The 19,795-nt window shown below is 43.6% G+C and overlaps 1 protein-coding gene across 15 annotated transcripts in view; it reads right to left on the reverse strand.

Annotated features, from left to right (window-relative positions):
• Positions 1–19,795, reverse strand: part of ABHD6 (abhydrolase domain containing 6, acylglycerol lipase) — a 55,995-nt gene that overhangs the window by 29,013 nt on the left and 7,187 nt on the right. For 8 of the 15 annotated variants that reach the window (XM_067043807.1, XM_067043806.1, XM_067043808.1 and 5 more), the window contains exon 2: positions 8,453–8,517. The exons of 2 other annotated variants lie outside the window; for them this stretch is intronic. The gene's annotated coding sequence lies outside the window, so the exon portion shown is untranslated. Of the gene's footprint in view, positions 1–5,670; positions 5,681–5,898; positions 5,965–8,452; positions 8,518–19,795 lie in introns of those variants that run through there. 5 more of the 15 variants (XM_067043810.1, XM_067043811.1, XM_067043814.1 and 2 more) reach the window with 2 other exon arrangements.

Below are 19,795 nucleotides of genomic sequence, written 5' to 3' on the forward strand. Positions count from 1 at the left end.
AAGCCCATGCACTGCAACAAAGAGTAGCCTCAGCTCACTGCAGCTAAAGAAAGCCCCAGTGCAGCAACAAAGACCCAATGTGGCCAAAAATAAATACTTTTTTTTTTAATTTAAAAAAAAAAAAAAAAAGTCCGTCTCAGGAGAAACGGTAAAGAAGCAAAGCAGACCAGAGAAGTGAATGACACAGAATGAGAGCAAGGATCAGGAGGAAGCAAAAGTAGGCAAGTGCTTTAAAAAACCCAAATAGGCAGGACAACTAAATGTAATGAGGAATCCTTAAGATGATCCTGGATTTTTTTTTTAAGCTATAAAGGAAACTGTGGGGACAACTGGGGAAATCTGAGTAAGGACTGGTTATTAGAAAATATTATTGTATCAGTGAGTGTGGTGATGAAATTTTCGTTTTGTTTATATGTAAGAGAACGTCCTTGTTCCTAGCGTCTGCTGAAGTATTAAGGGATAAAGAATAGTAATATCTACTACTCACTTTTAAAAGTTGAGAGGAAAAATGTATATGTGTGTGTGTGCGCATCTGTGTGTTCATTGTGTGCATGCGTGTGTGCATCTGGGTTTGCCCGCGTGTGTGTGCATGCGTGCGTGTGTAGGGGAGGGAGAAATAAAGTAAGTGTGGCGAAATGTACTGGTAACCTCTAACTTTTCTACTAGGTTTGCAATTTTTTAAAATGAAAAGTTAGGGAGGACAGAAGACCTGGAAGGAAGGAAGGGAGGAAGGGAAGAGAGGAAGGAAAAAATACACATGTACACATGGATGCTTATCTATATACAGACTATCACTGGAAGGTGTACAAGAAACCAGCAACAGCGGTTGTATCTGAGGTGGGGAATCAGATGCGTGTCAGGGATAGAGGGAGACTTGCTTTTCACCATCTACCCTTTAAAATCTTTGGTTATGTATCATGTACAGGCATAGACTTCAAATATAAGAAATATACAGTAAAAAGTTCGGAGGGAACACATTAGAACAGCACAGTTTTCAGTATACTTTCTGATGTCCTTCCATAGACTTGGTGGACACATCTGAAGGCTAGGATGTGAGCTCCAGGAGGGGAGCAACTGTATCCCCAGCATTCAGACTAGGGCCTGACCCATTTCTAGGCACTCTAGAAATCACCACTGAATTAGAGGTCCCCATCCAGTCCTGTCTCATGAACTCACTCACAACATGTTTTGTTTTTTTTTTCATGGAATAAAAAATATTTCAAGTCCCGTCATCCTCCCCAACAGAGAAAACAACTCCTGCAAGGATCTGTAAGTCAGGTGTGGCCCTTTGCCATCTGAGGACTTGGCCACTTGTGTTAAGTGTGCATCTCACTAACATAAAGAAGAGCCTTCTCTTCAAGAAAAAAGAAAAACATCTAGCAAATCATGGTCTTCCTTATATTTCCTATGAAATGGAAGGCTTTGTCCCATACACCTCTACCAACTGATGTGTGTTTCAATTTTGTAATGATTTCATGATGGCACAAGATGACCACTGAGCATGGGGGTCAGCCAACTTTTTCTGTAAAGGGCAGATGATAAATATTTCAGCACTGCGGGTTATAAGGTCTCTGTCGCAACTCTTCAAGCTGCCCTTGTAGTGAGACAGCAGCCATACAACATGTAATGAATGGGTGTGACTGTGTGCCAATAAAATTTTAACGTAAAAAACAGCCTTCAGGTTGTAATTTGCTAACCCTTGATAGAGCACACCAACTCCATCAAACAGGCAAGGTGAGTGTTTTATTCCCTATATTTATAGGCTGAGGCAACGAAGGCACAGAGAGGTTAAGTAAGTTGCTCAAGGTCACTCAGCTGGTAGTCATGATTATAAAACAAGTTTCTGACTTGGACCCACTCTCTTTGCTCCTAACTCCACTTGTTCTAATTTTTTTCAAATGGCCTTTTCTCAATCTTTGTAACCTCTCTGCTGTTAAACACCCACACTTGTCACCCTTGATTTCTCCATGAAGATGTGACATCTCCATTTAGATGTTTGGTCTCTTGTGAGAGGTTTGGTGAAACAAGCCCCTCAGTCCAGAGGGGGAAACAGATACATCTGTAGGTGGGTTACATGGCTCCTTTCAGTTTCACACACACTCTATCCGGGGACAGTACTGAGTCTATGGTAATAAAAGCTGCCGCCTTCTCAGGGGCAGAAGCACTGTCTGTGTTTCTGATTCAACTGTCCTTTCAGTTTCTCAGTCACTGTAAACACTTTTTCTAGCACACTTATATCACTGGCCTCTCTCTCCTCCTGGAACCAGAGATCCTAGAGGGTAGGAATAATCATACATGTTCTTTCTCAGTGCCTAGAATAAGCACAGGACACAAATAAGGTGCACATGAATTAATGAAAATCAAAGTTACAAAATGGGTTCAATCCTATTTGTTTTAGGGACAACCATTCCCAATGATGCTATAAGAGACCTGACTTTTCTCTCTTTCAATAATTACAAAACTCGGGCTTCCCTGGTGGTGCAGTGGTTGAGAATCCGCCTGCCGATGCAGGGGACACGGGTTCGTGCCCCGGTCCGGGAGGATCCCACGTGCCGCGGAGCGGCTGGGCCCGTGAGCCATGGCCGCTGAGCCTGCGCGTCCGGAGCCTGTGCCCCACAATGGGAGAGGCCACAACAGTGAGAGGCCCGCGTACCGAAAAAAAAAAAAAAAAAAAAAAAAAAAAAAAAAAAAATTACAAAACTCCCCAGAGGAGTCACCTATTTAATGCTGGGTACAATTTATGATGCTACAAAGGCCCCACTGTCAAGGGGTAAGCAAATTAATCACAGAGTGAAGGGAATTTTACGAATCTATTTGAATAGTGTGGGTCACAAGAGTTGCTGAAGATGGGAACTGTCAGATTCAAGAGGACTTTTCCACATCACATAAAGGCCTTAAAAAATGCTGAGGGTCACCGTGAATTCTGATTCCTGAGCTGCAGGAAGTTAACCGCATGCTGTTCTTTTAGACTAGGAATTAGAACATTTTATGCCCAAAGCCATATATGTCACAGACTCTGACACTGGAGATGGGAGCCCCAACATGAAGTCATGATCATCAAAAAGAAACCTCATGGCTTCATCAATGCCTGCTAGGGATGTCACAGTCAGTCTGGCGGAAGGTTTCATCTGGCTCCATCCTCCATTTAACAGCAGAATAAAGTCTTTAATAAGGAGCTTCTGCAGAGCATCATCAATTTAGCAAGGCTTGGACTTGTTACAGAGAATCCTGCACACTTCCCCTGATGACATCAAATACAGACAGGCCCTGAGGGAAGACACTAATGTTTTCTGAGTTTTCTATAAAGAGCTGACCATTATTCCTACCTCTGAAACATCCTTCATTTTACAAAGGACTTGCCCCAGCCTTTGAAAAGGCAGCTGTCCTACCCTGCCAGGGTTTGTTTATAGGATGTTCTATGTACCCAAGGCGGAAGCTGGACACAGAAAAACTGAAGCCTTGTGAACCCAGAATCACCAATGACTAAACATCAACTAAGGGGTAGAGCGTGGAGTTTTCCTAAGCACAGGGCCCAAACAACTGATGTTTGCAAGATGATTTCAGGGGGCAGGAGAACACTCGGGTAACTCTCACATTCATACTGAGAAAGTCATCTCTTTGCAGTTCTTTTCCCGCCCTGCTTAGGTCAAAGAGAAACTCTCAGTGTGGTTATTAAATAGCTTTCTAACCCTTGAGCCTTCCGCAGGCAACAGTATCTAGCTATTTAATAATGTTGTGTTGATTTTCATGGATATTTTCAGTTTATGGTAGTGATACACATTAATCTAAGTTAAAAGAAGGAAATGAGTTAATGAAAAATGCTAATAGGTGATACACGGATCTGGTGAACATCACGGTGGTGACAGATGAATGGCTGCCACTGGGGCAGATGTGTGTGATGGACGGGCATGTGGCTGGGGGTGGGGTGCTCCGCTGGCTCTTCCACGCACCGGCTGGGAGACCTTGGTTTCCTCATCTATTAATGAGAACATTCGTCCAAAACATCTCATCTGCCTTTTCCTACGCTGGTGACTTAAAACATTTCTGAAATTATGCCAGACAATTGAAGAGTACGATCTGGCTCGCTCCCCACGAGAATCTCGTTCCCTGTTACATTTTTCCCAAAAACCTAAAACAGTATCTGGGAAATATCTGGTGCGTGGTAATGTTTGATAATGTTTTGGTGTTTGATAATGGCTGAATAGACTGAAAAAGAAAAATGAACTCGTTTTACGTATCTGCTGTGTCATGTGAGACACCCCAGTGTTAATGACAGTGATTGCAGCAGCTTTGCAGCACAGTCTGACACAAGGGGACATCAGGAAGGAGAGCTGGCCTTTACGGTACCAGGGAGGGTAACACACTCTCACCCTGAGACCGGAGGCTGCAACGTGGCCTTCCCCTGTTAACATCTAAGCTGTGCTTTCAGGGCCTTTTTCTCTGAACGCAGGGACAAAATTAATCAGTAGATCCAGATAAACATTGGACTCATGTTCCCAAGTTTAGTCGGGGGTTAGAGGTCAGGCATAACGTGTCACAATTGTCTTTTAATGTTCTGACTTCCTCTCCCGTTGCGGAGCACAGGCTCCGGACGCGCAGGCTCAGCGGCCATGGCTCACGGGCCCAGCCGCTCTGCGGCACGTGGGATCTTCCCGGACCGGGGCACGAACCCGTGTCCCCTGCATCAGCAGGTGGATTCTCAACCACTGCGCCACCAGGGAAGCCCCCCCCTCACTGACTTTTAAAACCCGTCATCCTGAGTTCTGATACTTTAATCTTAAGGTATAAAGCAAAATTCCAAGAATAAATAGAATGTAAAACACTTTTATAGAATCTTGCCTTCCCCTGGACATCTACTCATATGCCATCAATTTCGACAAACTAAAGTCCTAGTCTCTTCAAAATAAGGATTATTTTAATAACTATAGCAACAACAATAATGACCATGGCCACTACCACCACAGCCAAAGACAGAAGAGCGACAGCCTCCATGTACTGGATGACTGCTGTATGCCAGGCCCCGTGTAGATGGTTCACATACATCTTCTCATTTTATCCTGCACAACACTGGGAGTAAGAAGCATTTCTCCCATTTTAAAGATGGAGAAACTGAAGCTTACAGAAGTTAACAAATGCCCCCAAGGTCACCTGACTGGTACATGGCATGAGCTGCATTTCAGTCCAATCCTGTAGGTGTGCCTGGTTCATGCTACCTTTGCCTTCTCTCAGCACTTGCTAAGCAGATATTTATTGTGCATCCGTTACACAAAAGGCACGGAGTTCAGTGTTCCCAGTTCAGTGTTCCCATAGACATTCTTTGCACTTCTCCAGAACTATTTTAAGAGGATGTAACATGCTAACTTTACAAGTTAACGACTTGTTACCTTATTGTTGCTGGTGTCTTTGAAACCAGTGCTGGGACTTCCCTGGTGGTCCAGTGGTAAAGAATCTGTCTTACAATGCAGGCAACTAAGCCCTGCGTGCCTCAACTAGAGAGCCTGCTAGAGCCCACGTGCTCTGGAACCCGCGCACCACAGCTAAAGAAGAGAAAACCCGCACGCCACAACTAGAGAGAAACCCACACACCACAACGAAGAGCCCGTGTGCCGCTACTAAGAACCGACACACCCCCAAAAAACAACAAACAAACAACAACAACAAAAAACTAACCAGTGCTGCTCATAATTCTTTTTTTTTTTTTTTTTTTTTTTTTTTTTTCGGTATGCGGGCCTCTCACTGTTGTGGCCTCTCCCGTTGCGGAGCGCAGGCTCCGGACGCACAGGCTCAGCGGCCATGGCTCACGGGCTCAGTTGCTCCGCGGCATGTGGGATCTTCCCGGACCAGGGCACGAACCCGTGTCTCCTGCATCGGCAGGCGGATTCTCAACCACTGCGCCACCAGGGAAGCCCATAATTCTTTTCTTTAATTCTGCAATATGCAAATTCTTTCCACAGTCTTGTCCACCTGGAAAAAGCACTAAGTTTTGAAATCTGAGTATAAAATCCCAGCTGTTAAACATTGTTGCATCTATCCAACACTGATTTCTGAAACTAGGTTCTTTTTTTTTTAATAAATTTTTAAAATTTATTTATTTAGTCAGTTAGTTAGTTTTGGCTGCGTTGGGTCTTCCTTGCTGCGTGCGTGCTTTCTCTAGTTGCGGCAAGCGGGGGCTACTCTTCATTGCAGCATGTGGGCTTCTCTTGTTGCGGAGCATGGGCTCTAGGCACGCAGGCGTCCGTAGTTGTGGCTCGCAGGCTCTAGAGCACAGGCTCGGTAGTTGTGGTGCACAGGCTTCGTTGCTCCGCGGCATGTGAGAACGTCCCGGACCAGAGCTTGAACCCTTGTCCCCTGCATTGGCAGGCATATTCTTAATCACTGTGCCACCAGGGAAGCCCTTAATAAATTTTTAAATTTTATCTATTTATTTTTGGCTGCATTGGGTCTTCGTTGCTGCATGTGGACTTTCTCTAGTTGCAGTGAGTGGGGGCTACTCTTCGTTGCGCTGCATGGGCTTCTCATTGCAGTGGCTTCTCTTGTTGCTAAGGATGGGCTCTAGGTGCACGGGCTTCAGTAGTTATGGCTCGTGGGCTCTAGAGCGCAGGCTCGGTAGTTGTGGCGCACTGGCTTAGTTGCTCCGTGGCACGTGTGATCTTCCCAGACCAGGGCTCAAACCCATGTCCCCTGCATTGGCAGGCGGATTCTTAACCACTGCGCCACCAGGGAAGCCCTGAAACTAGGTTCTTGTAAAGATAAACCGACTCCTCAAAACTATCACTAATGACCAATAGCTAAAAAAGATACTAAGATTCTCTTGTATGGAAGCCCCAGGATTGACGAGATAGAGTACTTTGAGAAATGAGAAGTTCTAACGCCTTGTCACAGTAATCTTCTCCATCACGAAGGAAAATCACACTGAAAGTTCCAAGGAATTAGCTAAGCCTGCCCAGTCATCACTGAAAGTGTGGCACGACCCTAGGATTGCTGCCATAGGGTGCTCACCTCTGCCCTCCTGGCCTTCTCTCCCCCTTACTCTGGCTGAGCCCATTCCTCCTCTGTACTTTGCAGCTCAGACACCCCTGCTGTTCAAACAAGCCATGGCTCTGAGCATGCATAGCTTGGTTCCTAAAATTCTCTGCTCCCGCTCTCCCCTGGATATTTCCATGATGCTCTCCTTACTTTCCCCCTTGAACAGTCCCGTGATGTGCTCTTCACTGTCTTCCTTGAAGAGCTCACCATATCTACACACTCTGCCATTCCCTCCTACAGGAAACGCAAAAATCAACATACCTGGCCAGGACTTTCTTCCAGACTTTTCCAAAAGCCTGCTTGACTATCTGCAGCACCCAAAAGTCCTGTCCTACAAGGTCACAGGTACATCTCTCCCCTTGCTCCTGATGTGTTGATTTCTGCCAACAGTATCCCCATCAGTCTGGCCTCCCAGACTCCGATTCATCTTTAACTCTTCCTCCTTGCTCAACCCTCCTGTCAGGCAACGGCAGGGAGGTGCCAGGCTGGAGCCAACCTGTCTGAGTCTAGACAAACTGCACTGTTTATCAGTGGCTATTTAAATTAACTAATAAAATTCAAAGTTCAATCCTTCAGTCACATCCAACACATTGAAAACGCTTGAGAGCCACATATAAATAGAAGCTGCTGCGTTGGACAGCACAGTTTTAGGGGGTCTACACCCCCGAAAGCCTCTTGCAACCAATTCCTTTGGCTTAACATTTACTAGGAATGTCGTGGGGGAAGAAACATTCCCACCAGTTGTGAGACTTCATAGGAGTCGGACCACAGCTCCCTCAGCCACCACACTGCATCCGGGTCCTCATCTCTCCTTGCTCCCACTTCTGTGGGAGCACCCCGTTCAGTCCTTCCACCACCAGCTGCCAGAGGAATCTTCTCAGTTCACGCCAAGGACTGGGGGCTCTGGTCTAGTGTGAACTCTGAGCACTCCGTATGATCCCGACTCAACTTCCCGGCCCCCACCTCCGCCTGCACCCCAAACACCCAACTCCTGCCCCCACGAAAGCCCCGCACAGCCTCACACTTCATCTTTCTCACACTGTCCCCTTCGTGAGGAGCACTCCCTGTCCCGCCTGCCTGATGAACTCCTCTCTGCCTTTGGGGCTGATTCGAGTGTCACACTCCCCAGGAAAGCAACCTGGTCCCCACAGGCCCAGGTCTCCTTGACTCCCTTCAAACTCAGAGCCCTGCTCCAGCCACAGTCTTAGAGAAGGGAGGGCTTTTGGATATATATCTTGAGCTTTAAAAATCTTCCGGTGCCCAATCCCCTCCCCACCAGACCTACTGAACCAGAGAACACTTCTGCCCCCAGACAGGCTGGCCTGCAGAAGGGTGCCAGGGAGCTTACAGAGTAGCCCCAGTCTAATTAAAGGGCTGCCTCCCCCCCCCACCCCTGTAATATATGGTGTTAAAAATCCATACTCACTCTTTGAAGAGCACAGCCTTCTTTCCCAACTGCTACTGGCTCTGGCAGAAGTTGAAAATGAGACTCTGGAATCACAGGAAAGAAAATGACAAAGTATTAAATCATATTAGAGAATACGAATGAAGTGCTAACAACCAACTGGTGAGGCAGAACATCTCCTCCTTGGCACAGGAGAAGTGCATATATCCTGTGGCTTTAAAGTTCCCTCCGGGGCTTCCCTGGTGGCGCAGTGGTTGAGAGTCCGCCTGCCCATGCAGGGGACGCGGGTTCGTGCTCGGGTCTCGGAGGATCCCACATGCCGTGGAGCGGCGGAGCCCGTGAGCCATGGTCACTGAGCCTGCGTGTCCGGAGCCTGTGCTCTGCAACGGGAGAGGCTCACAACAGTGAGAGGCCCACGTTCCACAAAAAAAATAAAAAATAAAAAAGTAAAAATAAAATAAAATAAAGTTCCCTCTGGTTCAGGTCACCTCCCCTAATTAAGCAACCTGCACAAAGGATAGGCAGGGCAAGTGAGATAAAGAGCTTGGCCAGGAGGGTGTGAAGGTCAAAGAAGGAATCTGTGATGAGGATAAAGCATGGGACTGAGCTGGTGATTCCTGGGCTGCTGGAGGGAGAAAGGCAATAAGGGAAACAGGCATGCTTGGGTGAGAGGGGGTTCTGAAGGCTTCAAACTTAACTAAGACCTTCAAATAAAGATTAAAACTCCCCTTCTCCATCTGGGGTTAGGGTTACCTGAAGTTATACTCAGAAAGGAATGAGAGGAAGGTGGCAACGAATGGGAAAATGAATACAATATTTCTATTAGAGTGGCTAGAGAGAGGGGACCACAAAGCTCAAAAACAGGGCTGGACAGGGCAGAGATGCTGGCAAAGGCACTGCAGCAGAAAAATGAGGAGACAGGTAGATGGGTGATTGAAGGTAAATCCACACAACCGCTGAATTATTTCAGAGGGGTCAAGGAATTAAACATAAAAAAATAACACCAAGATAGCCTCATCCACCAGAGAGCAGACAGCAGAAGCAAGAAGAACTACAATCCTGCAGCCTGTGGTACAAAAACCACATTCACAGAAAGATAGACAAGATGAAAAGGCAGAGGGCTATGTACCAGATGAAGGAACAAGATAAAATCCCAGAAAAACAACTAAATGAAGTGGAGATAGGTAACCTTCCAGAAACAGAATTGAGAATAACGATAGTGAAGATGATCCAGGACCTCGGAAAAAGAATGGAGGCAAAGATCAAGAAGATGCAAGAAATGTTTAACAAAGACCTAGAAGAATTAAAGAACAAACAAACAGAGATGAACAATACAATAACTGAAATGAAGACTACACTAGAAGGAATCAATAGCAGCATAACTGAGGGAGAAGAACGGATAAGTGACCTGGAAGACAGAATGGTGGAATTCACTGCTGCGGAACACAATAAAGAAAAAAGAATGAAAAGAAATGAAGACAGCCTAAGAGACCTCTGAGACAACATTAAACGCAACAACATTCGCTTCATAGGGGTCCCAAAAGGGGAAGAGAGAGAGAAAGGACCAGAGGAAATATTTAAAGAGATTATAGTCAAAAACTGTCCTAACATCGGAAAGGAAACGGCCAGCCAAGTCCAGGAAGCGCAGAGAGTCCCGTACAGGATAAACCTAAGGAGAATCATTCCAAGACACATAGTAATCAAATTGGCAAATAATAAAGACAAAGAAAAATTATTGAAAGCAGCAAGGGAAAAATGACAAATAACATACAAGGGAACTCCCGTAAGGTTAACAGCTGATTTCTCAGCAGAAACTCTACAAGCCAGAAGGGAGTGGCATGAAATACTTAAAATGATGAAAGGGAAGAACCTACAACCAAGATTACTCTACCGGCAAGGATCTCATTCAGATTCAACAGAGAAATCAAAAGCTTTACAGACAAGCAAAAGCTAAGAGAATTCAGCACCACCAAACCAGCTCTACAACCAATGCTAAAGGAACTTCTCTAAGCGGGAAACACAAGAGAAGACAAGGACCTACAAAAACCCAAAACAGTTAAGAAAATGGTCATAGGAACATACATATTTATATTACCCTAAACATCAATGGATTAAATGCTCCAACCAGAAGACACAGGCTTGCTGAATGGACACAAAAAACAAGACCCATATATATGCTATCTACAAGAGACCCACTTCAGACCTAGGGACACATATAGACTGAAAGTGAGGGCATAGAAAGAGATATTCCATGCAAATGGAAATCAAAAGAAACCTGGAGTAGCAATACTCATATCAGATAAAATAGACTTTAAAATAAAGAATGTTACAAGAGACAAGGAAGGACACTACATAATGATCAAGGGATCAATCCAAGAAGAACATATAACAATTATAAATATATATGCACCCAACATAGGAACACCTCAATATATACGGCAACTGCTAACAGCTATAAAAGAGGAAATCGACAGTAACACAGTAATAGTGGGGGCTTTAACACCTCACTTACACCAATGGACCGATCATCCAAAATGAAAATAGATAAGGAAACAGAAGCTTTCAATGACACAATAGACCAGATAGATTTAATTGATATTTATAGGACATTCCATCCAAAAACAGCAGATTACACTTTCTTCTCAAGTGCACAGGGAACATTCTCCAGGATAGATCACATCTTGGGTCACAAATCAAGCCTCAGTAAATTTAAGAAAATTGAAATCACATCAAGCATCTTTTCTGACCACAACGCTATGAGATTAGAAATCAATGACAGGGGGTAAAATGTAAAAATACACAAGCACATGCAGGCTAAACAATACGTTACTAAATAACCAAGAGATCACTGAAGAAATCAAAGAGGAAATCAAAGAATACCTAGAGACAAATGACAATGAAACCACGATGATCCAAAACCTATGGGATGCAGCAAAAGCAGTTCTAAGAGGGAAGTTTATAGCTATACAAGCCTACCTCAAGAAACAAGAAAAATCTCAAATAAACAATCTAACCTTACACCTAAAGGAACTAGAGAAAGAAGAACAAACAAAACCCAAAGTTAGCAGAAGGAAAGAAATCACAAAGATCAGAGCAGAGATAAATGAAATAGAAATAAAGAAAACAATAGCAAAGATCAATAAAACTAAAAGCTGATTCTTTGAGAAGATAAACAAAATTGATAAACCATTAGCCAGACCCATCAAGAAAAAGAAGGAGAGGACTCAAATCAATAAAACTAGAAATGAAAAAGGAGAAGTTACAACAGACACCGCAGAAATACAAAGCACCTAAGAGACTACTACAAGCAACTCTATGCCAACAAAATGGACAACCTGGAAGAAATGGGCAAATTCTTAGAAAGGTATGACCCTCCAAGACTGAACCAGGAAGAAATAGAAAATATGAACAGACCAATCACAAGTAATGAAACAGCAACTGTGATTAAAAATCTTCCAACAAACAAAAGTTCAGGACCAGATGGTTTCACAGGTGAATTCTATCAAACATTTAGAGAGGAGCTAACACCCATCCTTCTTAAACTCTTCCAAAAACCTGCAGAGTAAGGAACACTCCCAAACTCATTCTATGAGGCCACCATCACCCTGATACCAAAACCAGACAAAGATACTACAAAAAAAGAAAATTACAGACCAAGATCACTGATGAATATAGATGCAAAAAGACTCAACAAAATACTAGCAAACAGAATCCAATAACACATTAAAGGGATCATACACCATGATCAAGTGGGATTTATACCAGGGATGCAAGGATTCTTCAATATATGCAAATCAATCAACATGATACACCATATTAACAAACTGAAGAATAAAAACCATATGATCATCTCAATAGATGCAGAAAAAGCTTCTGACAAAATTAGACACCCATTTATGATAAAAGCTCTCCAGAACGTGGGCATAGAGGGAACCTACCTCAACATAATAAAGGCCATATACGACAAACCCACAGTCTCAGTGGTGAAAAATTGAAAGCATTTCCTCTAAGATCAGGAACAAGACAAGGATGTCCACTCTCACCGCTATTATTCAACATAGTTTTGGAAGTCCTAGCCACAGCAATCAGAGAAGAAAAAGAAATGAAAGAAATACAAATTGGAAAAGAAGTAAAACTGTCACTGTTTGCAGATGACATAATTCTATACATGGAGAATCCTAAAGATGCCACCAGAAAACTACTAGAGCTCATCAATGAATTTGGTAAAGTCACAGGATACAAAATTAATGCACAGAAATCTCTTGCATTCTTATACACTAACGATGAAAAATCTGAAAGAGAAATTAAGGAAACACTCCCATTTACCATTGCAACAAAAAGAATAAAATATCTAGGAATAAACCTACCTAGGGAGACAAAAGACCTGTATGCAGAAAACTATAAGACACTGATGAAAGAAATTAAAGATGATACCAACAGATGGAGAGATCTACCATGTTCTTGGATTGGAAGAATCAATATTGTGAAAATGACTATACTACCCAAAGCAATCTACAGATTCAATGCAATCCCTATCAAATTACCAATGGCATTTTTTACAGAACTAGAACAAATAATCTTCAAATTTGTATGGAGACACAAAAGTCCCCGAATAGCCAAAGCAGTCTTGAGGGAAAAAAACAGAGCAGGAGGAATCAGAGTTCCTGACTTCAGACTATACTGCAAAGCTACAGTAATCAAGACAATATGGTACTGGCACAAAAACAGAAACAAAGATCAATGGAACAAGAGAGAAAGCCAGAGATAAACCCACGCACCTATGGTCAACTAATCTATGACAAAGGAGGCAAGGATATACAGTGGAGAAAAGACAGTCTCTTCAATAGGTGGTGCTGAGAAAACTGGACAGCTACATGTAAAAGAATGAAATTAGAACACTCCCTAACACCATACACAAAAATAAACTCAAAATGGATTCGAGACCTAAATGTAAGACTGAACACTATAAAACTCTTAGAGGAAAACATAGAAAGAACACTCTTTGACATAAATCACAGCAAGATCTTTTCTGATCCACATCCTAGAATAATGGAAATAAAACCAAAAATAAACAAATGGGACCTAATGAAACTTAAAAGCTTTTGCACAGCAAAGGAAACCATAAAGAAGACGAAAAGACAACCCTCAGAATGGGAGAAAATACCTGCAAACGAATCAACGGACAAAGGATTAATCTCCAAAATATATAAACAACTCATGCAGCTCAATATTAAAAAAACAAACAACCCAATCCAAAAATGGGCAGCAGACCTAAATAGTCATTTCTCAAAAAAAGACATACAGATGGCCAAGAAGCACATGAAAAGCTGCTCAACATCACTAATGATTAGAGAAATGCAAATCAAAACTACAATAAGGTATCACCTCACACCAGTTAGAATGGGCATCATTAGAAAATCTACAAACAGCAAATGCTGGAGAGGGTGTGGAGAAAAGGGAACCCTCTTGCACTGTTGGTGGGAACGTAAATTGATACAGCCACTATGGAGAACAGTATGGAGGTTCCTTAAAAACCTAAAAATAGAATTACCATATGATCCAGCAATCCCACTACTGGGCATATACCCAGAGAAAACCACGATTCAAAAAGACACATGCACCTCAATGTTCATTGCAGCACTATTTACAATAGCCAGGTCATGGAAGCAACCTAAATGCCTATCGACAGATGAATGGATAAAGAAGATGTGGTACATATATACAATGGAATATTACCCAACCACAAAAAGGAACGAAATTGGGTCATTTGTTGAGATGTGGATGGATCTAGACTGCCATACAGAGTGAAGTAAGTCAAAAGAGAAAAGCAAATATCGTGTATTAACGCATGTACGTGGAACCTAGAAAAATGGTACAGATGAACCGGTTTGCAGGGCAGAAGTTGAGACACAGATGTAGAGAACAAACGTATGGACATCAAGGGGGGAAAGCGGCAGGGGGGTGGGGGTGGGGGTGGGATGAATTGGGCGATTGGGATTAACACGTATACACTGATGTGTATAAAATTGATGACTAATAAGAACCTGCTGTATAAAAAAATTAAATTAAATTTTAAAAAATTAAAAAAAAATAACACCATGAAAGTTCTAGAAGAAAACATGAGAACTCTGTTTGAAAACATCTTCCCAGGGGAAGTCTTTCTAAGTTAAGATTTAAAACCTAGAGGCCATAACATAAAGATTAATAAGCTGACTACATAAAAATGTTTTTAAATGTCCACATGGAAAGGGATATCATGGGACTTCCCCAGTGGTGCAGTGGTTAAGACTCCACACTCCCAATGCTAGGGGCCCAGGTTCGATCCCTGGTCAGGGAACTAGATCCCACATGCATGCCAAAACAAAGAGTTCGCATGTCACAACTGAGGAGCCCGTGAGCTGCAACTAAGGAGCCTACTGGCTGCCACTAAGGAGCACATGTGCTGCAAATAAAGGAGCCGGCGAGCTGCAACTAAGGAGCCTGCCTGCTGCAACTAATACCTGGCACAACCAAATTAATAAATAAAATAAATAATAAATAAAATAAATACTTTTAAAAGGATATCATGAACAAGGTTAAAATGTGTCAATACATATCAGAGACGACAGACTAATAAAGGGCTCCTACAAATCAATAAAAACAACAAAAAAAATCCAGTAGAAAAATGGGTGAATGATCTGAGTAGATCATGTAACAGAAAGGAAATACAAATGACTCTTCGACATATAAAAAGATGCTCAATCTCATTTACAAGAGAAATGCAAATTAAACCTACAAGGTGATGGTGATCTTTGTTTACTGTATTGGCAAAGAACAAAAAGTGTAATAACAGACTGCTGCTGGGGCAGTGGGAAAATAGATTCCCTCACGCAAGGTACAGATTTATACTCCCATCAACAAACTCTACAGATGGCATTTTGGCAAAATCTGCAGCAATGTGCAGTACACATACCTTTGATCTAATAATCTTTGAGAACATGTTTGTGAAGGTTTGTTATAGTATTACTTATCATGGCAAAAAAAATTGGAACTCACATGCCCACTCATAGGGGATATGTTAAGTAAATGATGACACAACTTTATAAAGAAGTATAATGTATAGCCATTAAATACAAATAAAATTAACTATAAGCCATTAAAATAATGAGGCATATTTTTCTCTATGGGTAATGACCTCCAAGGTACACTGTTAACTAAAAATGCAAGGAACAGAAGAGAATGGGTAGAATAACACCTCTTGCATTGAGAGAGAGAGAGAGAGAAATATGCATGTTATGCTTATATGTGTGTAAAATGTTTCAGGATGGATACAGATGGTAATCATGACTGGGGCTAGGAAGGAAACTGAGAGGCTAGGGGCAGAGATGAGGGAGACTTTTCACTGATATCCTTCTGTACCTTTTGAATTGCTATCATGTGCATGTTCAATGTTTTCCCTATTTAATTAAAAAATACAATATAGGGACTCCCTTGGTGGTCCAGTGGTATAGAATCCGTCCTGCAATGCAGGGGACGCAGGTTCGATCCCCGGTTGGGTAACTAAGATCCCATGTACTGCAGGGCAATTAAGCCCGTGTGCCACAACTACTGAGCCCGCGTGCCACAACTAGAGAACAGAAAACCCGCACGACACAACTAGAGAGAAGCCCACGCACCACAGTGAAGAGCCTGCGAGCCACAAAGAGGAGAGCCCGCATCCCACAACTAAGACCTGATGCAGGCAAAAATAAAAATAAGTAAATAAAATAAAACAAAATATTTTAAAAAATACAATATAAACTCAAGTACAATGGTCTATCCTACATTGTCCAATACAGTAGCCACTAGCCACATGGTGACTGTTTAAATTTAAAATGACCAAAACTAAATAAAACGTAAAATTCAGCTCCTCAGCTCCGCTAGCCACATTTCACATGCTCAATAGCCACAGAAAGTGTATCTTCTTCATGGTTCTGGGAAAGATACTGATAAGAAGATTCACTCGGTCCTGCTTTGTACCAAATCACTAGCAGCTGATTCCCCATGGGGGTTTTTGCTCGAGAGCCAGCCAAGCCCACAGCCCCATCCCCTGCTTCTGCCACCTGGGGCAAGCACTGTGGGCAAGGAAGCTCGGCCTAGCAGGCTGGTCCTGTAGACAGAGAATCAGAGAACCAGAAAATCCTGCTACCCAATCCTGAGGAGAAGGGACACAGCCCGAGGAGAGAGAGGCAGGCATATCAATCAGGGGCTCGGCTGGAAGGCAGGTAGCTTATGTACCCAGTGGCATATCTTCCAAAAAATTCGTATTGGCCAAGAAGCAAGGCAATGAAACATGTACAATGTATCCTGAACCAGCCCAGCATCTTCAAAGCATCAGCCTCTGGGATCAAGATGTAGGCTGTGGTGATTAGTCTGAAATAACCACCTGCTTGAAATCATGCTTAAAGCAAGAAAACCCTACAGAAATACAAGCCAGTATTCCACCGGATAAAAGAGGAGCCAAAAGCCACTTGACCCTTTACCTCCAAGGACCACGAAGTGTTCAGGCTCTCAGGGAGCCCAGAACAAGCTTTAATTCGAACACTGCTCTATGAATTAAAGCAAACACATGCACTGTCATTGTCTGAGATCAGCTCTCAAAGGTAAAGTGCTAGAGAGAGCATCACATAAGTGACTATTTTCCACATGACTCAAAGGAATTAAAATAGCCCTCTATATGGGTATGCAACAGCAGAAGGCCTGAAATAGAACCTCAGGGCCCCAAAACACTCTCCCATGGCTCGAATCTGTGCTCGGAACTCAAAAGAAAAGCAAGGAGATTAAAGAGGGCTTTGTCATTTCTAAAGGAGGGAAGTTGGTCTACAGTATTTTCTAACTGCAGGGACAAAACCAGTGTGAGACAAAAAGGAGCCCTGTTATAAACAGCTGGCAGGTTCTACCAGGACAAGATCTCTGGCTCCCAGCATGAGGTTCAGCATTCAGAGCCCTTCATGAGCTGGTCCCTACCTTTTCTAGTCAGAATCTCTTCCCCAGAGATCTCTGTAACACAGGGAAATCAAAATCAGAAAAAGGTGATGCCATGCTCAAAATTTCATAGTTAAAACACAGTTTTGTTTAGAACTTTATCCAAATAAGTAAACAAAAATCAAAATCTGTATATCCTAAGATCAACAGCAAATATGGAACAAAATTTAAGTTATAACTGCCATCCTGTGCTAATTCTTAGAACAAAGAATAAATTGCATGTAAATTGCCTTCGAGTATGGTTAAGTCCTTCCAGTTAACATTTGGTTGTCACAGCGCTCTTACACAGGGGATGTTTTTTGCAAAAATGCTTTACTGCTTTGCCCCAGGCCTCTCAATCCTTTGATTTTCAAGTCCCGCCCTCTCGTCATCAACTAACAGGTGTCACATGGCCAGACCCCATCTATTACTGCCTCCACAGACAAGCGGCTTCTGCGGTGAGTTCGTGAAATTCCATGTCTCTCTCTCCAAGGTTTGTCTTGTATTTGTAAAATGTCCTTACGACCTGGGAGAGACGATGACCAAGAGGTGGATGCTTCTGGAGCATGGCTGGACACCAGTGTTGAAAAGAGAAGGAGGCACGATGGGGTGGGACCCAAGTTTGTAAGTGGCAAGTCCATTAATGAATATTTTCCTGTTATAACGTCTGCTTCCCTGCTAAAACTTGGAAACTATGGGGAATCTGTTACTAGATAGGCTAATAATCTGACCCTCTGGTGACTGTACCTGAACTGGCTTTGTATTTTTCTCCACTGCCCCATTTTCTGTCGACCTAGATGATACCCTCTATCTATCCCCATTCTCCTAACAAATCTTTCTGGCAGAACTAAGAGTTATCTCCTTCAGTCCCCCAGCCATTAGCAACCTCCGCCTTCATTCTCCATACCTACAAGTATTTATGACCTGCATCTTTTACCGTAATACTAACGAAAACACTGGCTGTACCCTCCACTAGGCTGCAAGCTCCTTGAAGACAAGTCTTACTACGTCTCTGCATCTGCCATGGCACTTTAGCATACACTTGCCTTGCCCTCGTGTGACAGGGAAGAGCTAAATGGGACCCCACGTTGGATCTGCTTCTTTGACTTTAACCTTTGCTTTTCAGTTGCTTTTGTTATTATACTCATACATAATGGCCTGCCTGAGGGAACCCTGCCCACCTGTGTGAACGGCTGCAAGAAAAAAAGAAACTAACACATCCCCTCACCAAGGCTGGTCATTCCAGGAGGTGTTCTGCAAGACCGATGGCCCTTTTATTACTTTACTTCCTCACCACCTCCCCCTCTCTGATTCTATAAAAGAAACTGGCATCCAAATCCAGATAAGATGGTTTATCAGAGACACTAGTCTGCCATCTTCTCAGTCAGCCAGCTTTCTGAATAAAGTCGTCTTCCTTGCCTCAACAGCTCGTCTCCGATTCACTGGCCTCTTGTGCGGCGAGCGGAGCAAGCTTGGACTCAGTAACACTTGGTGGGCACTTGGTATAAATACCAAGTGAAAGCATGAAAGCCATGAATCAGCAGGGCGGCCCCAGCAGCGCCACTGCAGGCCATTCCTTCACTTTGTTCATTACAGCCACCAATAAAATGAACATTCCTCATCAGAGCAGTGTAGCTTTAGAGGCTCCAGTTCAGATGGGAAGGTGAGACCCAGAGAGGTTAAGCCAGGTGCCCAATGGCACACAGCTTTTCCCTCCTCGGCCCCTACTCCACTGGTGGCTCACAGTGGCCCTCAGCATGACACGGAAGGCCCCCCGCCCCGCCTTTCCCTGAATGATCTGCAATCCCGACGCCTTACTCTCCTTCACACCCTCAGCTTTGGCACAAATGCTCCCCTCTCCCTAGCACGCCCCTGCCTGGTGAGCTCCCGCTCAACCTTCAAGTCCTGGCTACGAAAACATTACCCCATCTATAAATGCTCCTCTGAGGGCTCAGCTGCGCGGTTCCATAACCTGGGTTCAATTCTCTGCTCTGTCACTGATCCGTGTGTGACCTTGGCAAGTCACTGAACCTCTTAGAGCCTCAGTGTGGGGACAAGATGAGATGATGCATGGGGACTGCCCAAAGCAGTGCCTGCGGTTGCGACGGCTCACAGCACAGCTGGGAAGAGCTGCCCTGCCTTCCTAGGCGGAGCTAGAAAGCCCTGCCACTGAAACTGAGTAGGAAGGACCCTATGGGGCCCTTCTAGGCACAAAAGCCCTTCTGTGCCCTCCATTTCTTGTCTGTAGGCTTCATTCAGCCTCCTCGACCTGCCCTGAGTTCCAAAGGGAAGATTCAAACAGTTGCTAATCAGGGAAGAGAGGGAATGCGGAAACAGAGGAGCCGTCAGAATAGTGCAGCCTTGGGGCAGGGTCCTGGTTCC

The sequence above is a fragment of the Kogia breviceps genome, chromosome 10 (assembly GCF_026419965.1).
Source record: "Kogia breviceps isolate mKogBre1 chromosome 10, mKogBre1 haplotype 1, whole genome shotgun sequence".
Taxonomy (NCBI): Eukaryota; Metazoa; Chordata; class Mammalia; order Artiodactyla; family Physeteridae; genus Kogia; species Kogia breviceps.